General features: G+C 43.3%; 1 protein-coding gene across 2 annotated transcripts in view; it reads left to right on the forward strand.

The window, feature by feature from the left end:
- Positions 1-856: 856 nt before the first annotated feature.
- The window catches only part of LOC128686679 (uncharacterized), a 71,443-nt gene continuing 61,686 nt past the window's right edge, over positions 857-10,613 (forward strand). Inside the window, exon 1 of one of the 2 annotated variants that reach the window (XM_053773709.2) lies at positions 857-1,049. The gene's annotated coding sequence lies outside the window, so the exon portion shown is untranslated. The remainder of the gene's footprint in view (positions 1,050-10,613) is intronic. The other variant, XM_070084309.1, reaches the window with a different exon arrangement.

The raw sequence follows: 10,613 nt of genomic DNA on the forward strand, positions 1-10,613 counted from the left end.
ATCTGGAGAATGTACAGAGAACCCTCACTTCTCGCATAAATTATTGGGAATGCTTAAGTCTCGTTATGTATACTCCTTGGAATATAGGCAAGAAAGATTCATTATACGTTATACCTTGAAAATTCTAAAGGGGCTGGTTCTAAATCTGCACACAGAAATCACTACATATGATAGGAAGAGGCTTGGAAGATGGTGCAATGAGTACAGTAATGAATAACTCAATAAGCGTAAAAGGACCAAGACTTCAACACCCTCCCTTCGTCCAAAAGGGGAATTACCAATAGTTCCCTGGCTGTCTTCAAGAAGAAACTTATGAAGTTCCTCAAGGCAGCTTTTGGTCAGTTGATGCATACGTTGGATTGCGTGCGGCTGGTACCAAGAGCTTGGTTGATCAGGCTATCTCAGGAAATACAACTTCTAAACTACTGGAAACGCCAACAAGCTTTTGAATGTACTCTCTTGAAAGAAGGATAGAAAGATACCTGATAATATACACAGGGAAAATTCTTGAGGATTAGGTTTACAATCCGGACACGCATAACAACGTACTGGACAGACACGGGAGGATGTACCGAATAAACCCAGTGGCAGAAGTAGGGAGGTGCACGGATGGTCATGGTACAGGCAGGGATGAAGCAGGGTTGGTCGAGATTCAGGCATGGATGGTTGGTAGGGACATGGATGGTGGGGAGTGGCAGGGATGGTGGAGAGGGTCAGGGATTTTGGGGTGATACTGGGAGGCCAGTGGGGAGGGATGGAGTGAGTGTGTGAAGGAGGGTGGTAGGGAGGGAGGGAAGGTAGGAGTGAGGGAGAGTTTGTGAGGGCCGCGGGGTGCGGCGGACTGGTCTTCAGTGTTGGTGTGGCTGTGGTGGAGGTTGTTTCGTGTGTGTGTGTGCGCGCGTGTATGTGTCAGTGCTGTGTCTGGCCAGTGCTGTGTGTACCACCGCCGCAACCCACGACTCTCTCCTGGGATTTATCAAACTTTATTTTCTTTCTCCTAACAGCTCTTATTCACGAGTGCAAGTATCATTTTTAAGATCCTCTCAGATGTAATGGTCTAGTAACAAGTTTTGTGTAAACTGATAACGCTTTTGAAACGTAATTTTAAGCATGTTTAAAATATCTTCAAATGTCTTTGGTTCGTGAGTTTTTGACGGGAAAAATAATTTGTATAAAGAAATTGATTAAAAATTTCTACTCAAACTACAAAGTATTAGTTTTGTGACACAACTTGTGATTGTGACAGCGAGTGTTACTGGTGACACACTGGTGTCTTGGGTGATGTTCTGAGTTATGTTAATGTCGCGCTCAGTGTTGGAGTGACCAGTGTTGGAGGAGTGCCCGGTGTTGGAGGAGTGCCCGGTGTTGGAGGAGTGCCCGGTGTTGGAGGAGTGCTCAGTGTTGGAGGAGTGCCAGGTGTTGAATGCCATCTGAGGAAGGCTCCTCAGCGGAGGTTCACTCTCTATCATTTTTAAAGAAAGTCTTCTTGGTTCACTCACTGAGGAGCCTCAGTGAGACATAACGTGAGGAGCCTCAGTGAGACATAACGTGAGGAGCCTCAATGAGACATAACGTGAGGAGCCTCAGTGAGACATAACGTGAGGAGCCTCAGTGAGACATAACGTGAGGAGCCTCAGTGAGACAGAACGTGAGGAGCCTCAGTGAGACATAACGTGAGGAGCCTCAGTGAGGTATAACATGAGGAGCCTCAGTGAGACATAACGTGAGGAGCCTCAGTGAGGTATAACATGAGGAACCTCAGTGAGACATAACGTGAGGAGCCTCAGTGAGACATAACGTGAGGAGCCTCAGTGAGACATAACATGAGGAGCCTCAGTGAGACATATCGTAAGCAGCCTCAGTGAGACATAACGTGAGGAGCCTCAGTGAGACAATATGAGGAGCCTCAGTGAGACATAACGTGAGGAGCCTCAGTGAGGTATAACATGAGCCTCAGTGAGGTGTAACATGAGGAGCCTCAGTGAGACAACGTGAGGAGCCTCAGTGAGGTATAACATGAGGAACCTCAGTGAGGTATAACACGAGGAGCCTCAGTGAGACATAACGTGAGGAGCCTCAGTGAGGTATAACATGAGGAGCCACAGTGAGGTATAACGTGAGGGGCCTCACTGAAGTATAATGTGAGGAGCCTCACTGAAGTATAACATGAGCTTCAGTGAGGTATAATGAAAGGAGCCTCAGTGAGGTATAATGTGAGGAACCTCAGTGAGGTATAATGTGAGGAGCCTCGGTGAGGTATAACATGAGGAGCCTCAGTGAGGTATAATGTGAGGAGCCCCAAGTATAACGTGAGCCTCAGTGAGGTATAACATGAGGAGCCTCAGTGAGGTATAACATGAGGAGCCGCAGTGACGTATAACGTCAGGAACCTCAGTGAGGTATAACGTCAGGAGCCTCAGGGAGGCATAACTTGAGACTCAGTGAAGTATAACGTCAGGAGCCTCAGTGATGTATAACGTCGGGAGCCTCAGTGAAGTATAACCTCTGGAGTCTCAGGGAGGCATAACATGAGCTTCATTGAGGTATAACGTCGGGAGCCTCAGCAAGCAGTGAGGTACCTATCACCTGAGGAACGTCAAAGAAGGTACCTATCGAGGTGACCTAGTGACAGTTCCAGGAATCCAGCCTTACCACCAGAAGAACAGAATAGGAAATAGAGAAACATCCAGGAAGATAACACCACCATGGAGACTTGGGAATCCACACTGAAGCTATACGCTAAGAACTATCTACTTGTATCGAGACAATCTTGTATTATCTGGATGTTCGAGGCGAGGATATTAAAGTAGTATCGCACCCTCCATACACACTCCCTATTAAGCACACATCCTTGCTACTCATCGTAAGTGGGAATACCAGCAATCTGAGTTGGTCAGAGGGCTGTTGGAGACAGCGTTTGCAGGAGCTGTGGAAGTCAGCAGTATGTTACTGCGATCATTGCTCTTTCTGAATGCCCTCCTACTTATCTCCCTCACTTTCTAAGTGAGCAGACGTGCTAAGTGAGCTGACATGCTTGGTGTTTCCAAATTGTCCAACCGCATCATATCTGAATATACACCAGTTGTCTTGGAACACAAGCTTGCCTTCAGTATTTTGACGTTATTTTTGCGTGAAATTGCTTAGGTTTTCACGCGTGACATGAATTGACCAAAATTGTATTGGAGATATATGTAATTATTGTATTTTGTCGCAAGAGAAACTGAAATATGCAACATAACTGTGCAGTTCAAGAGTTGTCCTTCGTAATAGTGAGTCACAAACACCAGTGTCTCGTACCTCACATGTAGAGGCTTTTATTTAGCAAAACTCTATTCATCGAGGTGCTACACTATGCTATGACAGCTATACAGAGTGAGCAAAAGCTAACTTTGTTTCTCTGTCGTATTCCATTACGCAGGATGGGAAACATACAAAGTGATGAAGTCTCTCAGCCGGAGCTAGCAGAGTTCAGTAGGACAATGAGGATATCGTAAGGTATTCCATTCACGGTTCATCAGCAACGGGCGCTTCAGAGGTTTCGTAGAGCGTTCCGTTTTGGGCAGGCGAGACGAATGGGCTGCCCCTGTTCACCTAGCAGTGAATAGGTACATAGCAGTTAGTCAACTGTTTTGATTCGCATCCTAGGACAGCTGACCCATAGGTCGTCCACGGGAAAAGTTATACTCTTTGTTATTTGTGCTGGATTCTGGGATCTGAAGAAAGTATTCACCTAATTGTGGTTACAGGGGTCATAGCTCCTGGTCCCCCCTCTTCACTGGTCGCCGCTAGGTCCACTCTTTCCCTGTTCCATAAACTTTATCATATCTCTTCTTAAAGCTATGTATGGTACCTGCCTCCACAACCTCACTTTCTAGACTATTCCACTTCCTGACAACTCTATGGCTGAAGAAACACTTCCTAACATCCCTGTAACTTCCAATTGTGACCCCTTGTTGCTGTGTCCCATCTCTGGAACATCCTGTCTCTGTCCACCTTGTCGATTGCTCTCAGTATTTTATATGTCGCTGTCATGTCCCTCCTGTCCTCCAGTCTCGTGAAGTCGAGTTCTCTTAATCCCTCCTCATAGGACATGCCCCCTTAGCTCCGGGACTAGTCTAGTTGCAAACCTTTGTACTTTAGTTTCCTGACGTGAGGGATTCCAAATTGGAGCTGCGTACTCCAATATGAGCCTGACGTACACGATGTGCAGGGTCCGGAATGACTCCTTTGATATACCTTTGATGAGTTTCGAGAGTCTCTACTCTCAGGGCCCGGCCATGGGCCAGGCTTGTCTGGTGCTTGCCTGGTCAACCAGCGATGTCGAAAAGATATTCATAGGTTCGCTAGTCGCCCATATGCAGCAGCAGTTATTTGGTTGATGTGCGCCTCAGGAGATGTGCTCTGTATTATACACACCCCAAGATGCTTTTTCTTGAGTGAGGATTTTAGTTGAAGATTGAGACACGCAACATATGGGAATCTTTATTAAGGAAACGTTTCGCCACACAGTGGTTTCATCAGTTCAATACAAAGCAGAAAAAGGTTAGGAGAGGAAGAGTTTGAGGTAGTTAGTCCCTCAGTCTGGAATCGTTCGAGGTTTGTAGTCTTTGGCCCCCTGGACTGTACTCTGTGATCTTCTTTGCCCTTCCCTGATCTTCATGACTTTGCACTTGCTGGGTTTAAACTCCAGGAGCCAGTTGCTGGACCAGGCCTGCAACCTCTCCAGATCCCTCTGTAGTCCTGCCTTATCCTCCTCCGACTGAATTTTCCTCATTAACTTCACATCGTCTGTAAAAAGGACACTACTGAGTCTGTTCCTTCCGTCGTGTCTTTTACATACTAGGAACAGCACCTGTCCCAGGACTAACCCCTGTGGAACTCCGCTCGTCACAGGCGCCCACTCTGACACTTCATCACGTATCATGACTTACTGCTGCCTTCCCATCAGGTATTCTCTGATCCATTGCAGTGCCTTCCCTGTTATACCTGCCTGGTTCTCCGGCTTTTGCACTAGTCTCTTGTGTGGAACTGTGTCAAAAGCCTTCTTACAATCCAAGAAAACGCAATCTATGTGACACAGGATTTTCCGTCTGTAAATCCGTGATCGTTGTCGTTTATAAGCTTATTCCTTTCTAGGTGTTCCACCACTCTTCTCCTGATTAAGTTCTCCATGACTTTGCATACGATACATGTCAGGGATACTAGTCTGTAGTTTAACGCTGCATATCTATCCCTTTTTTTAAAAATTGGGACTATATTTGCAATCTTCCATACCTCAGTTAGTCGCCCTGTTTCGATAGATGTTTTGAAGATATTGTTAGTGGTACTCAGTGCGTCTCTGCTCCCTCTCTCAGGACCCACGGAGAAATTTTATCCGGCTCCATCGCCTGTTGTGTTCTACATTCACTTGACACTATTAAATTTTCATTGTTCTTTATTTGTAGGTATTGAATATTGTTTTAATCAGTGTTGTGTGTGGGTACGAACATGTTGCTGCAGGTGCTTGTCATGTTGCTGCAAGTTGTTACCATATTGCTGCAGGTGCTCGCCATGTTGCAGATCCTCATGTTGCAGGTGCTTGTCATGTTGCTTCAGGTGCTTCTCACACTTGAACTAACTGCTAACATCTTACCTGCTAGAAACAATACTGCTAGAGTGTTAGAACAAGTCCCTAATATTGCATAAACCAAGTTTTTTGGTGAGCTACGGAAGAGTGTTGCTTGGTAAGGAAGTGTGTTGCAGTGTTGCTTGGTAGGGAAGTGTGTTGTAGCCAGTGTTGCTTGGTAGGGAAGTGCGTTGCAGCCAGTGTTGAATGGTAGGGAAGTGTGTTGCAATCAGTGTTGTTTGATAGGGAAGTGTGTTGCAGCCAGTACTGCCTGGCAGTGAGTGATTCTCGGTGTCGCTTGTGCGTGAGGTGTGGACTTCAGTGTTACATGGTGAGATGTGTAGATCCAGGTCTTTCTTGGTGGAACTCGTGGATCTCAGTGTTGCTTAGTGGAACTTGTGGAGCTTAGTGTTGCTTGGTGGAACTTGTGTATTTCAGTGTTGCTTGATGGAACTTGTGGATCTTAGTGTTGCTTGGTGGAACTTGTGGATCTCAGTGTTGCTTAGTGGAACTTGTGGATCTCAGTGTTGCTTGGTGGAACCTGTGGATCTCAGTGTTGCTTGGTGGAACCTGTGGATCTCAGTGTTGCTTGGTGGAACTTGTGGATCTTAGTGTTACTTGGTGGAACTTGTGGATCTTAGTGTTGCTTGGTGGAACTTGTGGATCTCAGTGTTGCTTAGTGGAACTTGTGGATCTCAGTGTTGCTTGGTGGAACCTGTGGATCTCAGTGTTGCTTGGTGGAACCTGTGGATCTCAGTGTTGCTTGGTGGAACTTGTGGATCTTAGTGTTACTTGGTGGAACTTGTGGATCTTAGTGTTACTTGGTGGAACTTGTGGATCTTAGTGTTACTTGGTGGAACTTGTGGATCTCAGTGTTGCTTGGTGGAACTTATGGATCTTAGTGTTACTTGGTGGAACTTGTGGATCTCAGTGTTGCTTAGTGGAACTTGTGGATCTTAGTGTTACTTGGTGGAACTTGTGGATCTTAGTGTTGCTTAGTGGAACTTGTGGATCTCAGTGTTGCTTGGTGGAACTTGTGGATCTTAGTGTTGCTTGGTGGAACCTGTGGATCTCAGTGTTGCTTGGTGGAACCTGTGGATCTCAGTGTTGCTTGGTGGAACCTGTGGATCTCAGTGTTGCTTGGTGGAACTTGTGGATCTTAGTGTTACTTGGTGGAACTTGTGGATCTTAGTGTTACTTGGTGGAACTTGTGGATCTCAGTGTTGCTTAGTGGAACTTGTGGATCTCAGTGTTGCTTGGTGGAACCTGTGGATCTCAGTGTTGCTTGGTGGAACCTGTGGATCTCAGTGCTGCTTGGTGGAACCTGTGGATCTTAGTGTTACTTGGTGGAACTTGTGGATCTTAGTGTTACTTGGTGGAACTTGTGGATCTTAGTGTTACTTGGTGGAACTTGTGGATCTTAGTGTTACTTGGTGGAACTTGTGGATCTCAGTGTTGCTTAGTGGAACTTGTGGATCTCAGTGTTGCTTAGTGGAACTTGTGGATCTCAGTGTTGCTTAGTGGAACTTGTGGATCTCAGTGTTGCTTAGTGGAACTTGTGGATCTCAGTGTTGCTTGGTGGAACTTGTGGATCTTAGTGTTACTTGGTGGAACTTGTGGATCTTAGTGTTACTTGGTGGAACTTGTGGATCTCAGTGTTGCTTAGTGGAACTTGTGGATCTCAGTGTTGCTTAGTGGAACTTGTGGATCTCAGTGTTGCTTAGTGGAACCTGTGGATCTCAGTGTTGCTTAGTGGAACCTGTGGATCTTAGTGTTGCCTGGTTGAACTTGTGGATCTCAGTGTTGCTTAGTGGAACCTGTGGATCTCAGTGTTGCTTAGTGGAACCTGTGGATCTTAGTGTTGCTTGGTGGAACTTGTGGATCTCAGTGTTGCCTGGTGGAACTTGTGGATCTCAGTGTTGCTTGGTGGAACTTGTGGATCTCAGTGTTGCTTGGTGGAACTTGTGGATCAATGTTGCTTAGTGGAACTTGAGGATCTTCGTTACTTGGTGGTGAGGTGTGGTCACCACTACTACCACAGTAAGCACCACTATAACCACTACTACCACCCCACCACCACCATCTCTGTCACTTCCGCAACTGTTATACAACACCACTAATATTTCCTTTACAATCGTCTCCACTGCCACCTCAACCACCACTGTCACCACCACCATTATCCCTCCACTATCAGTACCCTCACCACAGTTACTGTTACCACCATAACCTTTCTTACCACCACCACCACCACTACAGTCGCTATCACAAGCACCACCAATACAATCACAATCACAATCACCACCACTAGTCACTATCACAACCACTACTACCACTACAGTCACTATCACCATTTTTACTACAGTCACTATCACAACCTCCACCACTAGTCATCATCACAACCGCCACCACTAGTCACTATCACCATCACTACTACAGTCACTATCACCATCATCACTATTACAGTCACTCTCTGTACCACTATCACTTCTTTCATAACAGTGACTAAACTCATTGTGAGTACCAGTCTTCACCATCCTGGTGTTTAACGTCTTCATCCAGTCTTCACCTTCCTGGTGTTTAACGTCTTCATTCAGTCTTCACCATCCTAGTGTTGACGTCTATATCCAGTCTTCTGAAACACAGTTTCTCGCATACGATTTTAAACTTATTTTTCAATATACGTTATTTAAATTAGGTCAGGTCAGGTTAGGTTAGTTTACGTCAGGTTAGGCTAGGCTAGTTTAGAACAAGTTAGGTTTTCCTAGGTTAGGTTTGGCCAGGTTGGGGTTGTTTGGGTTGGGTTAGATTAGGTTTGGTTGAGTTAGCTTTGGTTAGGTTAGTTTATCGTATCTAAGCAAAATTTAACGAATATAACATACAACTGAGTTAATATATATACAATGATGCTTTAAGGCGGCTTAAAAAAACATTCAGTGGTATAATCACTGTTTCACTGTAGTGCTACAGTCACACATCTGACCAAGTAACCGTAAAATGCTGACTTTGATAGACTGCTATTCTTTATTCTTCTCCTTTCTGTTCTTCCTCCTCCTCCTCTTCCCCCTTCTTCTCCTCCTATATCTTCCATAATAACCAATTAGGAGGACACCTTAGTAGTCTACATTTCTAGACGAGTGTCAGTAATTACTGAAGTTTGCGAGTTTCTCTTCTGTAATGAATTATAATGAAGAGATAACACACACTTCTATAATGTATAATGGACAAGTAGCAGAAACTAATATAATGTATAATGAAGTTTGCAGACGCTTCTATAATGTATATTGAAGTTGTAGCCACTTCTGTAATGTTTACCTGGAGTTTACCTGGAGAGAGTTCCGGGGGTCAACGCCCCCGCGGCCCGGTCTGAGACCAGGCCTCCTGGTGGATCAGAGCCTGATCAACCAGGCTGTTGCTGCTGGCTGCACGCAAACCAACATACGAGCCACAGCCCGGCTGATCCGGAACTGACTTTAGGTGCTTGTCCAGTGCCAGCTTGAAGACTGCAGACGCTTCAGTAATGTATAATGAGATTACATACAATTCTGTAATGTATAATGAAGATATTACAGATGTTTCAGTGATATATAATAAAGAGGTTACGGACGCTTCAGTAATGTATAATGAAGAGGTTACGGACGCTTCAGCAATGTATAATGAAAAGGTTACTGACGCTTCTATAATGTTATATTAACTACTGTTTGATATAAATCATATATCTGAGATATTGTGGTATATGATGGTGATACATGATGATGGTGATATATGATGATGGTGATACATGATGATGGTAATATATGATGATGGTGATACATGATGATGGTGATACATGATGATGGTAATATATGATGATGGTGATATATGATGATGGTGATATATGATGATGGTGATACATGATGATGGTAATATATGATGATAGTGATACATGATGGTGATATATGATGGTGATATATGATGATGGCGATATATGATGATAGTGATATATGATGGTGATATATGATGATAGTGATATATGATGATAGTGATATATGATGGTGATATATGATGATAGTGATATATGATGATAGTGATATATGATGGTGATACATGATGATAGTGATATATGATATATGATGGTGATACATGATAGTGATATATGATGCTGATGCATGATGATAGTGATATATGATGATAGTGATATATGATGGTGATATATGATAGTGATATATGATAGTGATATATGATGATGGTGATACATGATATGTGATGATATATGATGATGGTGATATATGATATATGATGGTGATACATGATAATGGTGATACATGATGATGGTGATATATGATGGTGATATACGATGATAGTGATATATGATATGTTATGATGGTGATATATGATGATATGTTATGATGGTGATATATGATAATGGTGATATACGATGATAGTGATATATGATATATGATGGTGATACATGATAGTGATATATGATGGTGATGCATGATGATAGTGATATATGATGATAGTGATATATGATGGTGATATATGATAGTGATATATGATAGTGATATATGATAGTGATATATGATGATGGTGATACATGATATGTGATGATATATGATGATGGTGATATATGATATATGATGGTGATACATGATAATGGTGATATACGATGATAGTGATATATGATATATGATGGTGATACATGATAATGGTGATATACGATGATAGTGATATATGATGGTGATATATGATAGTGATATATGATAGTGATATATGATGATGGTGATATATGATATATGATGGTGATACATGATAATGGTGATATACGATGATAGTGATATATGATGGTGATACATGATAATGGTGATACATGATGATGGTGATATATGATGGTGATATACGATGATAGTGATATATGATATGTTATGATGGTGATATATGATGATATGTTATGATGGTGATATATGATAATGGTGATATATGATGGTGATATATGATGGTGATATACGATGATAGTGATATGTGATATGTT

Source organism: Cherax quadricarinatus, chromosome 12, assembly GCF_038502225.1.
Source record: "Cherax quadricarinatus isolate ZL_2023a chromosome 12, ASM3850222v1, whole genome shotgun sequence".
NCBI lineage: Eukaryota > Metazoa > Arthropoda > Malacostraca > Decapoda > Parastacidae > Cherax > Cherax quadricarinatus.